Source organism: Pan paniscus, chromosome 4, assembly GCF_029289425.2.
Source record: "Pan paniscus chromosome 4, NHGRI_mPanPan1-v2.0_pri, whole genome shotgun sequence".
In the NCBI taxonomy this organism is placed as follows: Eukaryota; Metazoa; Chordata; class Mammalia; order Primates; family Hominidae; genus Pan; species Pan paniscus.
Window position 1 is genome coordinate 52,256,047 of NC_073253.2, and position 18,812 is coordinate 52,274,858.

Below are 18,812 nucleotides of genomic sequence, written 5' to 3' on the forward strand. Positions count from 1 at the left end.
CCAACCTGGGCGACAGAGCAAGACTCTGTCTTAAAAAAAAAAAAAAAAGGTACAACAGGCCAATGAGTCACACAAAAGCCCTTCATGACCTGGCCTCTCCTGCTCATGCAGCCATGATAGAACCTGGGTTCTCATATCTGTTGTGCACTAACTGTGTGTCAGGCACTGGTTCAAGGAGGAAAGCTGCAGTATTCAGCCCAAGAGTTGCAAGTAAATAAGACCGAGCCTGGTGAATTGCTCAGACAGAAAAGTAGCAAGAGTGGTAAATTAGAGCGGGAGACCACAGAGGCTTGGGGAGGCTGGTGGGACGATGTCAGGGGTTTATTCCAGGGATAGGAAGAGAGAGAAACTTGGAATAGATTAATCAGACTTTAGAAAATGTGATTGACAGATTGGGAAGAAACCAAAAAAACACACCCCTGGGCATTCTGCTCTAGTCTTTAAGGGGCCAGATGTACTGACAGAAGTGGTTGTTCCTTGGAAACCCCTGGGGAGCTTAAAAAAAATCATGATGCCTGGGTCCACCCAGTGGTGTGCTAGAGCCAGTTCTTCCCAGCTCAGAAAAGATGGCTGTTAAATTTTCAGGAATTTTCAGAGCCAATTGTTAAACACAGTCATTATTAAAGATCAAAAGACATAAGCTTATAATTAAATAAGTCATTGAAAATAAAGGTAATAAATACTCAAAACTTATCACTTCATAATAATTTTACTACTCCTATGCTTTTGAGGTTGCTTACCACATCTGAATGGTGGCAACACTATATTAAGACGTGTTGTTATGCATCTCTTCCCAATTCCATGGTCAGTGCCATCACATCGACAGAAATTAGCAAACACTATAAATCAGGGCTTGATTTATCGTATTGTTGATTGTCTACATAAGAGGTTGGCAAATTACAGCCCACAGGTCAAATCTAGCCTGAAGTCTATTTTTGTATGTCCTACAAGTTTGTACAGTTTTAAAGGATTCTTTTTTTGAAGGAGGAGGAGGAAGACATCATTTGTGGTCCACAAAGCATAAAATATTTACTATCTGACCCTTTATTGCAACACTTTGCCAAGCCCTGGTCTATACTTAAGAAAATATTAATAATGCAAATTAAACTTAATGTACATTGTGTCTGTAACTATTACATTATAAATAGCACAGAAAATTGAGAAAATATTCTCCCAGTGTTGAAAACTATTAACTCATCAGCAAAGAAGTCTCTCATGTGATTAATGAACAAGTAAAATTCCAACATACATCTTCATTGTTTTACTTTCATGTTATCTGTTAATGTAAATGAAAATATCAACCAACATTCATGTTGAAACTACATTCATGGGTCAATGACTGAATTTGGACAGTAGTCAAGCATTTATTTGTAGACTGATTTTGTCAAATCATGGTTGAATTGCAGCCCTAGGTTAACTACAGACAAAAGAGTTCAGCAAAAATGCAGGAAAGCATTACCTGAGACTCAAGTTGCAGGAGAGCATTCTATAATAAAGAGTATTGTATATTTCATTATTATTTGTAAGTTATATACCATACATCCTTTTCATCAGTAAAATTATAATAAATTTATCTACATGTATACATGAACACTGGTTTTCCAGAGAGCTGGTTATTAAACTTTTACCAGCACATACTTAGCCTACTCCTAGAGTTCGCTTTAATTGTTCTGGGATGTGACCTTGGCATCAAAGTGCTTAAAACTTCCCCCATGTTACTCTGATATATAGCCAATGCTGAGAATCTCTGGCTTGGGGAAAAGGCAAAAATGCAGGCCATAGAATCCCTTAAGATTTTATTCCCTTTGGTCAGAAAGTCCACTTAAGCCTGCCCATGATGGCCCTGGGAGTGAGAATGAGGTGTGTGTGTGTTAAGAGTAGGGGAGGATAGGGGGCTGCCTCAGGAACTGGACACACTTCACAGGGTCAATTATAAATCAGTTGTTTGATTTATAGACACATCTGACCTTTATCCACCCTCTCTGAACAAAATTTTCCTGGAGCAATGTTCTCACAGTCTCCTAGACATGCTGCTATTCTTTCTTTTCCCAGAGTTACTCTCACTCTAACTCCACCAAGGACCACTTTTCCTCTTCTGTTTCTTACCTCAATTTTACCCATCCCTCACACTGCAGCTAGATATCCCATTTTCTATCAGCAATGACAGACCCATTCATGGCCCACTCCAGTTTTGTTCACCCCTTGCTAATGAAACCTTGTTTATTAGGACAGCCCTGTGCCCAAACTAACTATTGTTTCCAGGCCTCCCCTGTAGCCAAGTGAGGCCAGTGGGACACAGTTTTAGCTAACAAGACCTAAGCTGAAGTCTGATGAGGGTTCAGGGCCGAGCATGTGCTTTCCCAATAGACATGTTCAAGGCAGCTTGGTGCAGACTCTGCGCCGCTTCTCTGCAGCAGTCATTTCCAGAGCATGAGGCAACCAGCCCACAAGCAAAGGACGGAAGAGTAGAAAAGCAAAAGGAGCTGGTGTTTTGATATCGTCACTGAGCCACAACCCCAGCCCCTGGTTTCTTGCCATTGGAAGTCTCATTCTGTGAGAAAAATAAATCCCAAATTGTTCAAGCCACTCCTGGTTGGACATTCCGTGGTTGCAACCAGATGCAATCCTAAGAGAAATGCCAGTCCAGCAATCCCACAGTGATTGCCCCGTCTGTATCTGTAAACTCCTACAGATTTGTTCTGTAGCACCTAGAACAGCAATCTCCAATGAGTGAATTGGTCATTCCCCCAGATATTTCATTATAAATCAGTTGTCTGGTATTTGGGTGTACTTCCCCTCTAAGATTGGACTATTTCAGAAACTCCAGAGCAAAGGTTGATAGTATGTCAACTCTCGGAATAATGAAGGTGATTAGAAACAACATTTATGCAGATGTAGGCTCACATAGCTTTACAAAGAAGTTGGGTCTCTAACAGTGATTGGTAAATAGAGAAGATACGGTAAAGAAGGATTCCCAAGGATTTAACTTTTGTCCATGACTTACTTTTAAGGCAGAAGGAATGTGTGTAGGTACAGCATGAACTCAGTGGGTGCATGTGCTTACATCAGAATGTAAAGGGTGTAGAGCTTGGAAAGGCCACATCTTAATAGTGCATGAGTCAGTGACAAGTGTACACTGAGCTTAGCAGAGCACATTAGCAATAACTATTACATACACGGTTGCATTCTATTTTTGTATCACATTAACGGATATATTATTGGTAATTGTTCTTAATAGAATCACAGAAATGAGAGATGGAAATGCTATACAGTATGATGGAATGCTTTCTTTTACCATTGATCATTATAATAAGCCTGCTCAGTCATTACTTACCAACCATACTACAACTTTGCCAATGAGGCAGACCAAAATGAGGAGATAAACAAAATTGGTTTCCTTGCTAAATGCAAAGCCTAAGTTTTAAGATATTTTGCTGAAGTTTTAAACTGATTGTCAATTAGTCAATGAGCTATGGCAGGCAGTGTATTTCTGTGTAATTAGTGTGTGTCTTAGGGGGGTTATTTGGCATGAGGCTGAGGGCAAAGTAATTTGTATCTCCCAGGAAGTGCAATAATTGCCTCAAGCTGAACTGCTTCGAAAGTGTATTAATTCTATTAGGAAACATTTATGTTATTTTTATATGGCATCCTATATATTCACGAAATGTACTCATAGACCATGAATTATTCATTTTGGAGGCTTTGCCACATGAGTATGGTATCACTGATAACCAGGGAAAAGAGTGGGGTTATTTCTCCCCTTGGAGAAGGCACGCACTGTTGGAAAAGATGCATGTTGGGTTTTGAAATCCATCTCATTAGGAGACCACTGAATCCTAACAGGCAGAAGAGGTAGTTTTCAGAAAGCTAAGTCAAAGGTAACACCATTTGCTTGAAACTAGCTGTTCAGGAAGCCAATAGGCCTTCTGTTTGGGTTTGTTATGCAGTCTGTGTGAGAAGACATGTGAGAGCAGAGAGCTATGGTGATTACAGGCTAGATCTTGGCATATTTGGACAACCGCTTCCCCATCCCTGTTCAGGAGGTTCAGGGCACAACTAAGCCATTCATTCCTTCATTCATTCAACAAGTATTTACAAATGAATGCTCAGTGTGCTAGTTATCAATTGTTGTGTAACAAATCACCCCAGTTTAGCAGCTTAAAACAGCACGGATTGTCTCACGGCTTCTGTGGGTCAGAAATCACATATGGCTTAGCTGGACCCTCTGTGTTCCGGTCTCTCACAAGGCTGCAGTCTAAGGCCAGCCCAGGTCCTGTGGCCTCCTCTCAAGGCTCCTCTGGGGAAGGATCTGCTTCCAAGTTCTGTGCTAAGGCCTCAATTTCTCAACGGCTGGTGGACTGAGGCCCAAACTTCCCTGATGGATGTTGACCAGAGGCCAGCCCCGGTTCCTTGCCACAGGGGTCTCTCCAGTACGAAACTTGCTTCATCAAAGTGTGAATGCCAAAGAATGTAGTAGAAAGAGTCTGCTGGTGAGACATAGGTCACTATCTTTTGAAACTTAATTGCAGAAATGACATCCCGTCACCTTTGCAGTCTATTGATTCAAAGCAAATCACTGGATTCAGATGACACAGAAGGAGAGGGGACCACACATGTGCATGAAAACCCAGTGGTGGGATCTTTAGGTCCTTTGTTAGCCTGCCTGCCATGGCCAGCCTCTGCCCTCATAGCTTCCTAGTCTACCAGAGGCTCTGGAAGCTGAAAGAGAATAACAAGAGAGACCTAATGTAGGGTGGGTGAGTAGGGGAAGCCTCTCTGCATAAGTGACATTTAATTTGAAGACTCAATAATGAGGAAAAGTTAGTTAGTACAGAGTTGGGGAAGAGCATGACATGTTTGAGGAACTGAAATGAGATCTGAGTGGCAGGAACAGAGTGCACAGGGGGGAAGGTGGGACAAGGTGAGGTTGGAGAGGTAGGCAGGGGCTGAATCGTGCCAGGTTGGAGGTCAGGATGAGAAGTTTAAATTTTATTCTGAGTGCAAGTGGGAAGCCACTGGAGGATTTTAAGCACAGAGTGACATGATCCAATTTACATTTTTAAAAGATCACCCTTGCTGCTGCACAGAGAGTGAATTGGAAGCAGAGAGAGCAGTTAGGAGCCTCTGCTGGCAAAAGGTGGTGATAACCTGCATTCGGAGGTGGTGGGGAGATGGAGCGAGGCGGATGCATATGGGATGAGTTTAGAGTTTAAAAACAACATTCTCAGTGAGAATATGTGTCCATCAAGTTACCAGGTTATTTTACTCCTTCTTCTCTTTGTTCATTTTTTAAGAGAAATAAAGAGAAAGATGAAGAAAGGATCATGTAAAGCTGATGGGAAGAGAATAAGGTGGACATAGTAAGACACCCGAGGCTGAAAAGGGAGGAAGTAGCAAGTGCACAGGATGGAGCAGAGCATGGGAAGAGCATGGACCCAGCCCTGTCCCCCTAGGCTGGGTCAGCTCGGGGCTTCCATTTCCTCCTCTGTAAAATATCTGCCTTTCAGGATTAGTAAAAGGATTAAATAAAATAATAACCTCGTACAGATCCTGGAAATTTTTTGCATGGCTCCTTCACTCACTTTTTAAAATTTTTTTTAATTTTACAGACAGGGACTCACTCTGTTGCCCAGGCTGAAATGTAGTGGCAAGATCATAGCTCACTATCACCCTGAACTCCTGGACTCAAGGGATCCTCCTGCCTCAGCTTCCCAAGTAGCTAGGACTACAGGCGTGCACCATCATGTCCAGCTAACTTTTTTTAAAAAATCTTTTGGAGAGACAGAGTCTCAGTATGTTGCCCAAGATCTCAAGCTCCGGGGCTCAAGTGATCCTCCTGCCTCCACCTCCCAAAGTGCTGGGATTACAGGCGTGAGCCACCGCACCTGGCCCTTCACTCACTTTGTTCAGATCTCCACTCAGTTGCCACAACCTCCCTGGCTGCTCCAGCTGAAATAGCACAGCCCCATCTCCATCCCTCTCTAATCCCATACCCGACTCCAGTCGGCCTGCTTTCCTTTGTTCACTCTGCATTCTCAAGGCCTAGAAGAGTTCCTGGCATGCAGTGGGTACTCAGGAATATGAGCGGAGTGTGGCAGGGCGTTGTCGCTGAACACCAGCATCCTGCATCCTGGGCAGGCTGTCTTCAGTGCGGGTGTTCCAGACAGCTTGGGGAGCCTGCTTAGGACATAGGTGAGTAACAGCCACTCACACAGCTGAGTATAACTTATATAGTACCTTACAACATACAAAGGACTTTGTATGGGCCCCGTGTTTAAATCCTGCTAGCCCATCTCTGAGATAGGTAATGTTCTCATTTACAGATGAGGCAACTGCAGAGGAGAATTAACAAACTTCTCCAAAGTCCAGAAACAACAGACACTGGAAAGCAAGCCAGGGTCCTGCCTTATTACAAATGTACTTCCCAACAGGGTGAAAGTGTGTGTTCCTCCTGACTCACCAGCAGATATACTGACCTGTGTCCACCGGGATCCTGCATCCGGTCCTCAGGAGTCACCTCATTCTGCCTGCACACTTCCAGCCCCTGCTCTGAGAGGGAGCTGATATACAGACACTGCGCATGCAATATACCCAAACTGCACCCAATGGGATTGCAGCAAGACAAGCAGCTGGCTGTAGGCTTGCCAGTCAGCTTCTCCACATTCCATGGCTTCCTCTTTCCTTCAGAACTCACTTGTGCCTCACTGTACATCTTAGTTTAATTTAATCCTATAGACTCCTGGCCTGAACACTCTTTATTATTTATAAAAATAAATAAAACACCTTTGCTTTGGCGCTCATGCATTCGTCAAAAAAGTATTGAGTGTCTGCTTGGTGGCAAGTGGAACTGGTCAACCAGACAGACACAGTCTCTACCCTCAGGGAGTTCATATCTAGAAGCAAAAGCAGACTTTAGGTACCAATTATTATTTAGTTAACATTGTGGTTGATGCTATAAAGCATAAGTTCAAGTTGACATGAAAGCTTAAAAGAAGATATTGTCTGTGACCTTGTCTTGGCAGTCCAGAAGGCTTTCTTGAGGAAGAGTCACTTAAACTAGTCTGCAAGGTAGCTAGAGATAGATAAGAAAGTTGAAGAACATCCTAGGCACAGAGAGCAGTATATAAGAGAGCCCTGAGACCTGAAAGAATGTCTAGATACCACAAAAGCAAAATAAAAAATAAATGAACAAACAGAGTAAGCGCAAAGAGGCCTGGCATCAGAAGGAGCTGGAGAAGTTGCTGGCATCCAGGAGGGGCCAGACCCTACCTTACCTACTTCTTGCTCTTCTCCAGAATACACAAGCATGACAAAGCCACAACCTTGGGCTCACTTGAGAGTTTTAGCAGAAACATCACTGGCACTAATTTGCACCTAGAAAAATATATTCTTCCCTCTCAGGCAGCATCTTGATCATGTCTTGCCTTGGGAAAGTGTGTAACTTCTATCTTCTTTGTGATGCAGCATGGCTTCCAGCTGTTGTGTCCACTCAGCAGTTGCAGATTTGCAAAGTCGGCTTAGTGGAAGCAATCTGGTTGTGTCTCCTTCACAGGGAAATGCACCTTCTGCTAACAGCAGTGGGTTCTGATGCATGTGCTTCCAGAAGCTTCCACCTACAGTTGCTCTTCTTCCTCAGTTCCTCTAGGTTGCTGGTTCTCAGGGGTGGGGCACTGTGGAAACTTGAGGGCATATTTTTGGTTGTTCCAATGATTGGGAAGCACTGGTGCATTTATTGGGCAGGGGCAGAGCTGTAGACATTCTGCAATGCCTCATAGAGGTGGTCCCAACCAAGAATTGTTCAATGTCCTACATGACTTTGAAGTCCCACCTGACATACGTATAGGTGAAAAATCTATTTATATTTTTCTCAGACTATGTTTTGCATATAAACACAAAATATTTTTTGCACAATTCAATATATACTGAATTATCCAATCATGAAACTACAGTGAAAATTGGGGAAATATTTACCTTGTTTTATTTAAAATCTTCCCCAGGGTTAGTCACCATTTCCAAAAGTCACATCATGGTATCTGAGTCACCAATAGGACACACCTGAATAAAGCTGTCTTTGAAACTCTTACATTCATAATGAAGATATATATATGTCTTATTTTATACATGCCAACACTAAATAAAATGTCATCAATATTTGATTAAATGTTGTTTTACTTCTCCTAAATCCAAGTGCTTCACTATCAGAAGAGGAAAGCTTTGAGGGCTTCTTCATGAGCCCTAGTTCCCTGCTACTACAGGAGAGGTCCAGAGACTGGTAGCATCTGCATTGACTGGGATCTTGTTAGAAACAAGAATCTCAGGCACCACACAGATCCACTGAATATGAATCTGCATTTTAATAAGATCTCCAAATGAGTCATATGTACTTAAAATTTTGAGAAGCTCTCTTCTAGTTTCCACAGTCCTGAGCATTGAAAAAAGTATTCTTTGATTATAATTTACTCTCCTTTTACTTCTCCTCTTTATTACAGTTAGGACATTACATTAAATTTTTAAATTATATGTAAAGTTGGGTTAGATTATCAATGAATTTTATCTAAAGAAAGTGATGGAAGTTACAAAATCTATTTTAGTGAAAGAGAGTGCTGGGTCTGATAGGGCTGAGGATGCTGCTCCAGGATCGCTTGAATTCAATAGCTGGGTGTGAGGAACTGCAGAGCATCTAAACAAGAATAGAATACCAGAGTCAAATTTCTCCGGACTTGGCCATTTATAAACCCTAATGACCCCTACATCTATATTTCCAGCTATGAAATAACATGTCTTGCTCTCAGAGCACACTAGATATATCCCTGCTTTCTAAATAAACATTGGCACAGATTAAGTGTCCTGCTACCTCCTACAGGGTCAGGCTGCACTCACTTAATTATTCCGGAAATGTTTGTTGAACCCCTTCTACATGCAACGCAACATCACAGTGCTGTTAGTCATATAAAGACAAAGCCCACCTTTGTGGAGCATAGGACAGTCTAGAGGAGAGCCAAGATGCTCACAAACAAGTGGATAAAGAGTTAGAAAGTGGTAAGTGTCCTGAGAGAGGTACAGGTAATATGAGTCACATGAGAATGTGAGAGGGACAGAGACTACTTAGAGACTATGGAAAGGTCACCTAAAGTCAACTGAGCCTTCTGGGACTTCCAGGAAACCCATAGCTTCCCTCAGCAGCTCTCTGGCTCCCCAAGCAGCTATTTAAACCTTTTCTGCTCTCCTGAAACCTAGGTTGCTACCTCTGCCCCGTCAACCTCATCAGCTGACCTTGTTCCCTTATTCTCAAAGTAAACTAAATCACCTGGTGGGAACCCCTTCCGAGTCTCATCACTACCTTCCTGCATCCTCACTGGCCCTGTTTCCCTCCCTCCTGTCACTGTGACAGGGCTCTCCCTACTCCTGGGTAAGGCTCCTTTGCATCCCATCCCTCCTTTCTACCACCTCTTCAGATAGCTCTCTAATGTGTGTATCATTCTCTCCCTCCCCTGTAGGGTCAACATTTCCATCTCTACTGGATCCTCCATATTAACTTTTAAACCATTTTAGCGTCTTACAATATTATTATTATTATTTTGAGACAGAGTTGCACTCTGTCACCTAGGCTGGAGTACAGAGGTGCGATCTTGGCTCACTGAACCTCTGCCTCCTGGGTTCAAATGATTCACCTCCTCATCCTCTCGAGTAGCTGGGATTACAGGTGTGAGCCACCACACCCAGCTAATTTTTGTATTTTCAGTAAAGATGGGGTTTCACCATATTGGCCAGGCTGGTCTCGAACTCCTGACCTTAGGTGATCCACCCACCTCAGCCTTCCAAAGTGCTGGGATTACAGGCGTGAGCCACCATACCCAGACTTAGTGTCTCACAATATTATTTTTTAACCATCACCCAAACCCACCTTCCACTCAAGCTTCTGGCCTCTCCTCTCCTGCACAACCAAACGTTCAAAAATACAATGTGTCTGCACCCTTTATCTCCACATCTCCAACTGCAACACACTCTTCAACCCACTGCAACCAACTTCTGACCTCATCACTCCACAGAAGCCCCTGCCACCCGTATCACCATCCACCTGCTTGTTACTAAAACCAATAAACACTTCTCCATCCTCATCTCACACGAACTTGCAGCATCATTTGACACTGTCAGCCTGTCCCTTGAGAAAGCTTCTTCCCTTGGTTTCCATGACACCAAACCCTGTCTATCCTCCCTACCTCTGACCTTTCTCTCCTTCTCAGTCTTCTCTATGGGTTACTCATCTCTGAAACCTGGTGTACCTTGGGGTTCAGTCCAAGGCCTTCCTCTCAATAAACACACTCTCTGGACCTGGCCACTTATCTCCTTTGAGGACTCCTATATCTATCACTCAAGCCCAGTTTTCTCTCTTGGGCAGACTTTTAGACAACTCTATTTGTATGTTCCAAAAGTACCTAAAACTCATAATATTCAAAACTAAATTAATTCATCATCTCCCTCTCCACCTGATCGTCATCCCTTGACCTCCATATCAGTGAATGGCAACAGGGTTCACTCATTTGCCCAGGCTAGAAACTGGGACATCATCCTTGCCTCTCCCCATATCTCCATACCAAATAAGTCACCCTTAATCATGCCTTACCCTGCAGCAAGTCATCTCACATGCCAGCATGATCCCTTCACCACCCTGCTTAAAACCTACCCACAGCACCCTCGTTGCCCTCAGGATAAAGCCCAACCACAGTGAATTTCTTCTAGCACTCTACTTCCTTTTCATTCATCCTCCAACCTCAGACTACCTTGATCTTTCTAAAGTATCAGTCTGGTCAAGTAACCCTTGCCCACTTGCTTCCAGAAGCTCTGGTGGATCCCATTGCCAACAGGGCTGAACCAAACATCTTAGTGTACTAGGTTCTGTTAGAAGAAATATTAAGCATTCAGCATGGCTGGAATATTGCTCAGCATGTCTGTGGCACAGTGTCCTTCAGGAGTGGAAGAGAAGAGATGAGAGGTGCATGCAGCCAGGTCAGTGTATTGGGTCATTCTTGTATTGCTATAAAGAATTACTTGAGGCTGGGTAAATTATAAAGAAAAGAGGTTTAATTGGCTCACAGTTATGCAGACAGCATAAGAAGAGTGGTGCCAGCATCTGCTTCTGATGAGCTTCTGGTGAGGGCCTCAGGAAACTTACAATCATGGCAGAAGGCGAAGGGGGAGGAGGTGTGTCGCATGAAGAGAGCAGGAGCAAGAGAGAGAAGAGGGAGACGTCACACACTTTTAAACAAGCAAATCTCATGAGAACTCACTATTGCAAGGACTGCACCAAGCCATCCATGAGGGGTCTGCTCCCATGATCCCATTACCTCCCACCAGGCCCCACCTCCAACACAGGGGGTCACATTTCAACATGAGATTTGGAAGGGACAAATGTCCAAACTGTATCATTCAGGAAAGGCCTTGTCTGCAAAAATAAGACACACAACTCATCCTGACAGCAATGGAAAACACATCTTGGCAAGGCTTTAAGCAGGTGTGGGGTTCTGTATAGTAGCCACTTTTGGTGCTATACACATCCCCTGGCTGCAGCTCTCCTCTGGCTTCAGCCTCGGCTGTGGTGGGCAGTTCCACGTGCTTTCAGGCTCTCCTTGAGAGAGTCCAGCCACAGGCATGACCCACCTCAAGCTTAGACCAGCTACATTTTTGCTTTCTGCCTTGGGGACTTCTCCAGGACAAAAACAGTCACAAATGTGCAAACCTCCTATGGAGAACTGTGCACACACACGTGTACACACACATGCGTGTGCACACGCAATTCCCAACAGCTTCAGGATAAGAGAGAAGAAGGAGGCAAGGCTAAGTTCAATTGTCCAAGCCTGGCTGACTGAGAAATTGCAGGTGCTGCTGACAGAAACAGTGAGGGCCCCACTGGAAGACAGAGGCAGCCTAGGGTTAGAAAGTCCATGCATGGAAAAAAGAGCGGCAGGGAGGCACATCATAGGAGAAGTGGAAGTAGCTAGGGAAATTCAACCTACAGAAGAGGAAACTTAGAGAGGACAAAGAGCCTTCTCTCAGGAAGTAGAGTCCAGAAAAGGAAGGAAAGAGAAGGGTATGAGCTAAGGGCAGAAATCACCAGCAGGTGGATCACAGCTCAGTCTATGAACGTACTTTCTCATCCCTACCGTAGCTGTGAGGGAGTGTGCATCCCTACCCTAGGACTCCTCAAACAAGATGTTCAGGAGGTTGCAGATCAGATTCCAAAATCCCAAGGGCAGGTCTAGCCAAGTGAGGTTAGAGCCAACTCGGAGAGTCTGGAGTTGTTCTCTCACTTCCATTTCCCTCCCTCTCATTCCTGACGCTCCCGTCTTCACATGTGTTGTGCAGCCTCATCTTGGGTTTTGCCTCAGGGGCAACTCTGAACAAGACTGGGAAAGAGGAGGCGCTGGCTCTATGTGCCCTGCACCCACTGCCCTCTCCAGGGATCTTTTCTCCTCCCCACCAGGAGCCCAACTCGGTCCTCACTCCCCATCCAGACCTGCCACCAGCCCTGCTGCAGCCCCAGGCTCTCTAACTCTGGCAAAACATATCTTTCCTGATCTCTGGGGTTAGACACTCTAATACACTGAGCTGTGCCCTTGACTTGAAGAAAAGTGACTTTATTTGTACACATGGAGACAGACCAAAGAGCCAGGTGCAGCTAGTCAGATGGGCTTTTAGTATCCCCTCAACCACACCACACACACACTCCCCTATTCCCCTAGGACACCCCTTACCCTAAAATCTTCACAGAGCTTTTCTGACAGTGGTTCTCAGAAAGGGCAAAGACTGCTTACACCTTTTGAGTTATACAATTTTTTTCCCAACGGTATATCCTTTGTTGTCCTCTTCTGGACAAAGGTGGACCTTTGACTCAAAACATTTGTTTAGGAGAGCAATATTCACTCATACACACAGACACGTCTATATAGAGAGAGATCCGTTTGTTTTGAAATCAAATTGGCAAATTCATGATCCAATCTTCTGTAGGCAAAAGAGTTTCTTTGAACAAATTGTAAGCAAAGAGAAATTATTTCAGGTCCTTCATTCAACAAAAAAATTTTTTAAACACCTACAGTGAACTAGGCACTAACAGGGACAAAGAAAGAATTTCAAACGCATCCCTTGTGCTTAGAATTGCACTGGGAAGAAGAGACACTCAAATGTAGGAAGCCAAGTGACAACGCAGGCAGCAGGATAAGGTGAGGGCTGTATGGCTGGACAAACCCAGTGGCCCCTAAACCCTAGGATGCCTTAGAATCCTTGGGGTGTGGAGCCGTTAAAAATGCACAGTCCTTGGCTCTACCTAGGAGATCAGATTCACTAGGTCTCCAGTGAGTCCCAGAAATCTGCATTTTAAATAAGCTTTTAAACTATTCGAATACAGGTGGTCCACAGACCACCTTTGATGAACACTAGTCCAGCCAGCAGTTCTCTGTAGATGTCCAGAGGGAAAGGAAGCCCACTGGGCAGGCCCAGGAAGAGAGCTATTTTTGTGTTTAGACATGAAAAAGCTTACAAGGAATCCTTTTCTTTCCTCTGCTGCACAATTGAATGTTTTGAAGGAGAGCCAATACCTTGCCATTATCTGGAGAATGTGCAATTGGCACAAGGAATAAAAAGGGACGCATACAGCTGAGTCTAGAGCTGATGAAACCAGTTTATCTGAATCTGATTCCAGGGCATTTTGATGCTGAAAGGTGGTGTTATGACTCACTGAAGCTTTCACATCTATTGTTTTTCTTTTCCTGGGTGGCTTTGCCAAAGACCTTATAGATATCATTATTTTCAGATTACTGTTATTACACACATTCTTCTTGAATAAAATGCTACCTTGTTTTTATCTCCATAGAGCAAAATCAAGTTTCGGTTGTTTTCTTATCTTCATATGTAAAACAGTCCCAGCGGTTAAGTCTCAGATGGGAAGAAAAATTAACTAAAGCCTTGAGCAGAGATGTCCAGACTGAAGGCTGACTTAACGGTTTCCCCATGACCAAGTGGACAGGGTGGTACACGCAATTCCCTGGACACATGCCAGAAACTGGGCTTAAACTGCATCATGAGCAAATAAAGTTTGATTTAAAGAAAAGAGTTTCTGCAATTTAGCAAAAATGAATGACTGACGAGTAACACTATCCAGAAACTGACAGATTGTCAAACCCGCCTGCTACCCCTGGGTCATTTCAGCCATGGAATTTCTGGCCCAGTGAGAGCAAAGTCATTGCTTTCTCCCTTGACAGATTTCTCTGTGGAGAGTTCAGAACAGAAGAGAGAAATATCTGCAAGCTTTCTGAAAGCCATGGGGAAGCTGTGGGATGTTGTGTCCGGTGCCTGCGTCGGGCTCCATCTCTCTCCACAGCAGCTCTCATATGTATTTATGAAACCGTATGAGGCTCCCTGGTGGGTGGCACTTTATGGGTGAATTACTAGCTAAAATTCAAAGGGGTTTTGATGGCAAATAGTATTTTATTCAATTCATAAGCTTCTTCTCCTAATTCAGCATCTAGCCTTAAAAATAGACCTTTAGCAGAGGTTGAGCAAACACCTGCCTGTTTTGCTTTGGCCCAGAACCTGGGCTTGTCTCAGACCAGCTGGTTCCATATGGGCCTCTGTAATACGGTGGCCTGCAAAATACAGGATTCCCAGTTAAACTTGAATTTCATTACAAAGAACAAATCATTTGCAATATAAGTATGTCCCTGCAGTGTTGGGGATAGACATGTACTAAAAAATTTACTCTTTGCTTTTTGGAAATTCAAATTTAACTGAGCATCTTGTGGTTTTATTTGCTAAATCAGGCAGGCCTACTCTGTCACAGTGTATAAGCATCACACCGCCCTTGGTTCTTATCCAACATCCAGACCTATACTGGGGCTTCTCAGAATGGGATTCCCATGAATTTGGGATGCCCTGAGAGGTAGCGTTGGTAGTGAAAAAGGGGACCCTGCAAGGTGGAGGCCTCAAAGCCAATTATTTCTGCTGCCGCCCTACCCAAGGAGAGTGTAGATGGAAGTAAATACCTAAATGCCCTCATTAGGGTGGGGCTGGTCCAACACAGGAATTACGACACACGGCCAGACTCAGAGGCTGCCCTCTGTTCTGTGGCAGAAGGGTCCCAAAATACAGCCCACTGCTTAGCCTGACTGCCCTTCCTAAGTACTTCTTAAAGACTGCGTGTCCCAGCCGGGCGCGGTGGCTCACGCCTGTAATTCCAGCACTTTGGGAGGCCGAGGCGGGCTGATCTCGAGGTCAGGAGATCAAGACCATCCTGGCTAACATGGTGAAACCCTGTCTCTACTACAAATACAAAAAAATTAGCCGGGCATGGTGGCGGGCGCCTGTAGTCCCAGCTACTCGGGAGGCTGAGGCAGGAGAATGGCGTGAACCCGGGAGGCGGAGCTTGCAGTGAGCAGAGATCGCGCCACTGCACTCCAGGCTGGGCGACAGAGCGAGACTCCGTCTCAAAAAAAAAAAAAAAAGACTGTGTGTCCCACTTTATCTGAGGGGCCAATCAGCTCAAGACATTTTTGAGCTGCCAGTCCCGAACTGCGTGCTTAAGCCCCAAGAGCCAGCAGGTATCCGCAGAGCCCCTGCACAGGGCTGCTGGGAGTTTCCATTGGCCACGCCTTCTGACCTCAGTTCTGCACTCCCATGCTCATTAGCTCCCTGCATTCCTGGATGCTCTTGAATATTCCCCTGCTCACCCTTCTTCTCTTGCCTGGTACAACCTTGGTAGCCTGACCCCAGAACTGGGCTGCTTGCCCTGGGCACCAGTTGGCTTTGTTCCCAGGCACTACTGCTGGGATTCGCTCTGGACTCTGAAATATGCCTCCTCAGCCAGCCTGACTCCCCAGATCCCACCAGCCTGCTCTGTCCAGAGAGATGAGACATTCGGACTATTCAGTGTCCGTTCATGCCATCTGCTGGGATCATGAATTCTATACTCTGGTCACACATTACGTGAATAATACTTCCCCCATTTCCTCAAAAAGATCCTCAGACGAGCTCAACCCCCATGTGCTAGTAGTTCAGGATTCTATGACCATCCTAAGTTTACACAACCACTTGGCCTTGGCTGGCCAAGACATGATGGTGTGGGAGCCTAGGAAGACCCTTCAGAGACGGCAGCAACCTGACTCTTCTTCTCACAGTCCCCCTCCAGCTCTGAGGGCAGAGGTGTCCCAACTAATGGTCTGTCCTCCTCACACAACCTCCCCCTCACAGTTTTGGGGTCTCATCTTTGGACCCTCTCTTGCCCCATTTTCCAAACACATCATCCCTGGCTGTATTAGGGGTCTCTGGGGCAGCCGCACTATGCTTTGATAGAGGGATGAGGTAAAGTTATTTTCCACTTTATTAACCTGAAAAAGCATAAACCGACCAAGTTTAGGGGCCTGAAGCATATTCTAAACAGACAGTGTCTCCTCCCTGACCCAGTTCTCTTACAGAATCATGGGAACCCATCTCCTCGACTTAACAGCGGCAGACAGGCTGGTGTTTCTTGGCATTGTTTTCTAGGGCTGAAGCTGCAGTTTTCCTGATTTGGCCCTTGCATATTATTTAATAGTTTATCTTGACATACAGGTTTATCCCAGAAGGGGATGTTTAAAAAGTGGCATGGAGACCCTGGCTATAGACAGAAATGCAGCTTAACTTACCTTGGCTTCCTTCCTGCCAGACTCCTCCCAATTATTCTGCAGGCTTCTTTGCCCTGAGGGCAGTTTGCAGCTCCAGGGACTGGAATTGGCTTAAAAAAAAAAATTCCTTCCTCTCTGTGCCCCATGTGAGGGAGCATTGTGTTCTCTCTAAATAATCAGCCTGGCTTTGTGTGACCTAACTGGACAGGGCCCTTTGAGAGATTTTTCAGTTGCAGAAAGAGCAGTCAGTGGCATCCTACAAAATCAGAAAGTTTTCAGACCAAGGAGAGAAGTCAGTGACAGCAAGATATTTTTTTCTTTAAGTTGTATTGTGACTAATTCCTCTCTCCCACTGGTGTTTAGAGTAATTAGGTAAAAGTGCAACAGAAGATTCCAAATTTATATTTTAGATCTAATAAATAATAACATTTAATCAGATGCTCCCCATCCATTAACACCAAAATAACAAACAATTCAATGAATTATTTTAGGGTACTTACCATGTGCAAGGCATTGTCAAGGTAATTATTTCTTGCATTTACTGATTTCCTCCTGGGGATGCAGCACTAGCAAGAAGCTAACGGATTAGAAAGAAGTAGAAGGCCTCCAGCTGACAACCCACTCAGAAGAGAACATGGATCAGAATTGCCTCCCTCCACTGTGCCAGGCACAGAGCTGGGAATTCATAAGCAGAAATTACCTCATTCAATCATCTCAATAGCCCTGTGGGGAAGACAGTAGTTCTCCATTTTACAGATGTGGAAACTGAGATCCAAAGACTATGTACATAGCAGGCAGAATGATGCCTCCCCTCCTTCAAAAATTCTGAAGCCTGTGAATAGGTTACCTCAAATGGCAAAAGGGGCTTTGAAGAGGTGATGAAAGGTTTTGCAGTGGGGATGTTACTACTGACTTTCTGGGTGGGCCCAGTGTAATTGCCATGGTCTTTAATAAGGGGGTAGATAGGAAGATAAGAGTGAGAATGACAGGGATGTGACAATGGAAACAGAAATTGGAGTGATGTCGGGTCATGAGTCAAGGAATGCATGCACCCTCTAGAAGCTGGAAAAGGCAAGAAAACAGATTCCTCCCCCTCCACCCCAAGCCTCCTGAAGATGCCCTGCCCTGATAACCCACTGTGAACTTCTGGCCTCCAAAACTGTAAGATATCTTGGTCCATTTTCTGCTGCTGTAACAGAATACCACAGGCTAGGTAACTTATAAATAACAGAAGTTTATTTGTCTTATGGATCTGGAGGCTGGGAAGTGCAAGATCAAGGGGCTGCATCTGGTGAGGGCCTTCTTGCTGTGTCATAACATGCAGAAGGCATTACCTGACAAGAGAGCATGCGAGAGAGAGAGAGGAAGGGAACCAGAACTTCATTCTTTTATGTGGAGCCCACTCCTTTGATAACTAACACACTCCTGTGATTAACAGCCTTGATCCATTCATGAGGGCAGAGCCCTCATGACCTAATCACCTCCTGTAAGACCATGTTTCAACATTGTTACAATGGCAACTAAATTTCAACCTAAGTTTTGGAGGCGATATTAAACTGTAGCAGTTATACATTTGTGTTATTTTAAGCCACTGAGTTTGTAGTCATTTGTTGGAACAGCAATAGAAACTAATACAGTATGCCCCATTTGCATTCCACAATGGATTTGAGGTGGTCATAGACAGTTGCTCCAGAGTGGTAGAACCAGTCAGGACTGCATGCTATCTAACTGGCCCCTGGAGTTCTGCAAGGCAGGGGCCCTAGAGCAGGACTCAAGTGAAGTCAATGTGCCCTTAAAGTCTATGTCGTTTCTTTTTTTCTGATCTGCTTCCTCAAGATAAAATTTAGGAGCAAAATGAGTGAAATACCAGAAGAGAAATATTCTGTAACATGACATGTTTAATGAATGAGTAAAGAGTTCAGGAAATGAGTGAGTTCTGAAAATGAGTTACTGGAGCATGCTAAAGTGATCCGGGAAGACTTGATAGAGGCAATATAGTATAACCTGGGCCCTGCAGCATGGACAGATTGGAAGTAGCATTAGAGGCAAACAGGAGGCCTTGCAGCTGAGGGAATGACCTGATAGAAGAAATGCCCCTGGGAACAGAAAGGATAAACCAACCTTCCTAACCTGTATCCCCACCTCCTACCCTCACCCTAT

The 18,812-nt window shown here is 44.5% G+C and overlaps 2 long non-coding RNA genes across 2 annotated transcripts in view; both read right to left on the bottom strand.

Moving 5' to 3' along the window:
* LOC100976407 (uncharacterized) overlaps positions 1-18,812 on the bottom strand; it is a 93,771-nt gene that overhangs the window by 49,557 nt on the left and 25,402 nt on the right. The gene's annotated exons all lie outside the window — the stretch shown is intronic.
* On the bottom strand, positions 7,500-17,459 carry LOC134728379 (uncharacterized). The gene is made up of 3 exons (XR_004671546.3): positions 16,674-17,459; positions 11,095-11,168; positions 7,500-8,680 (listed from the first exon to the last, which is right to left on the bottom strand). It is a non-coding gene; the product is annotated as an uncharacterized LOC134728379 (long non-coding RNA).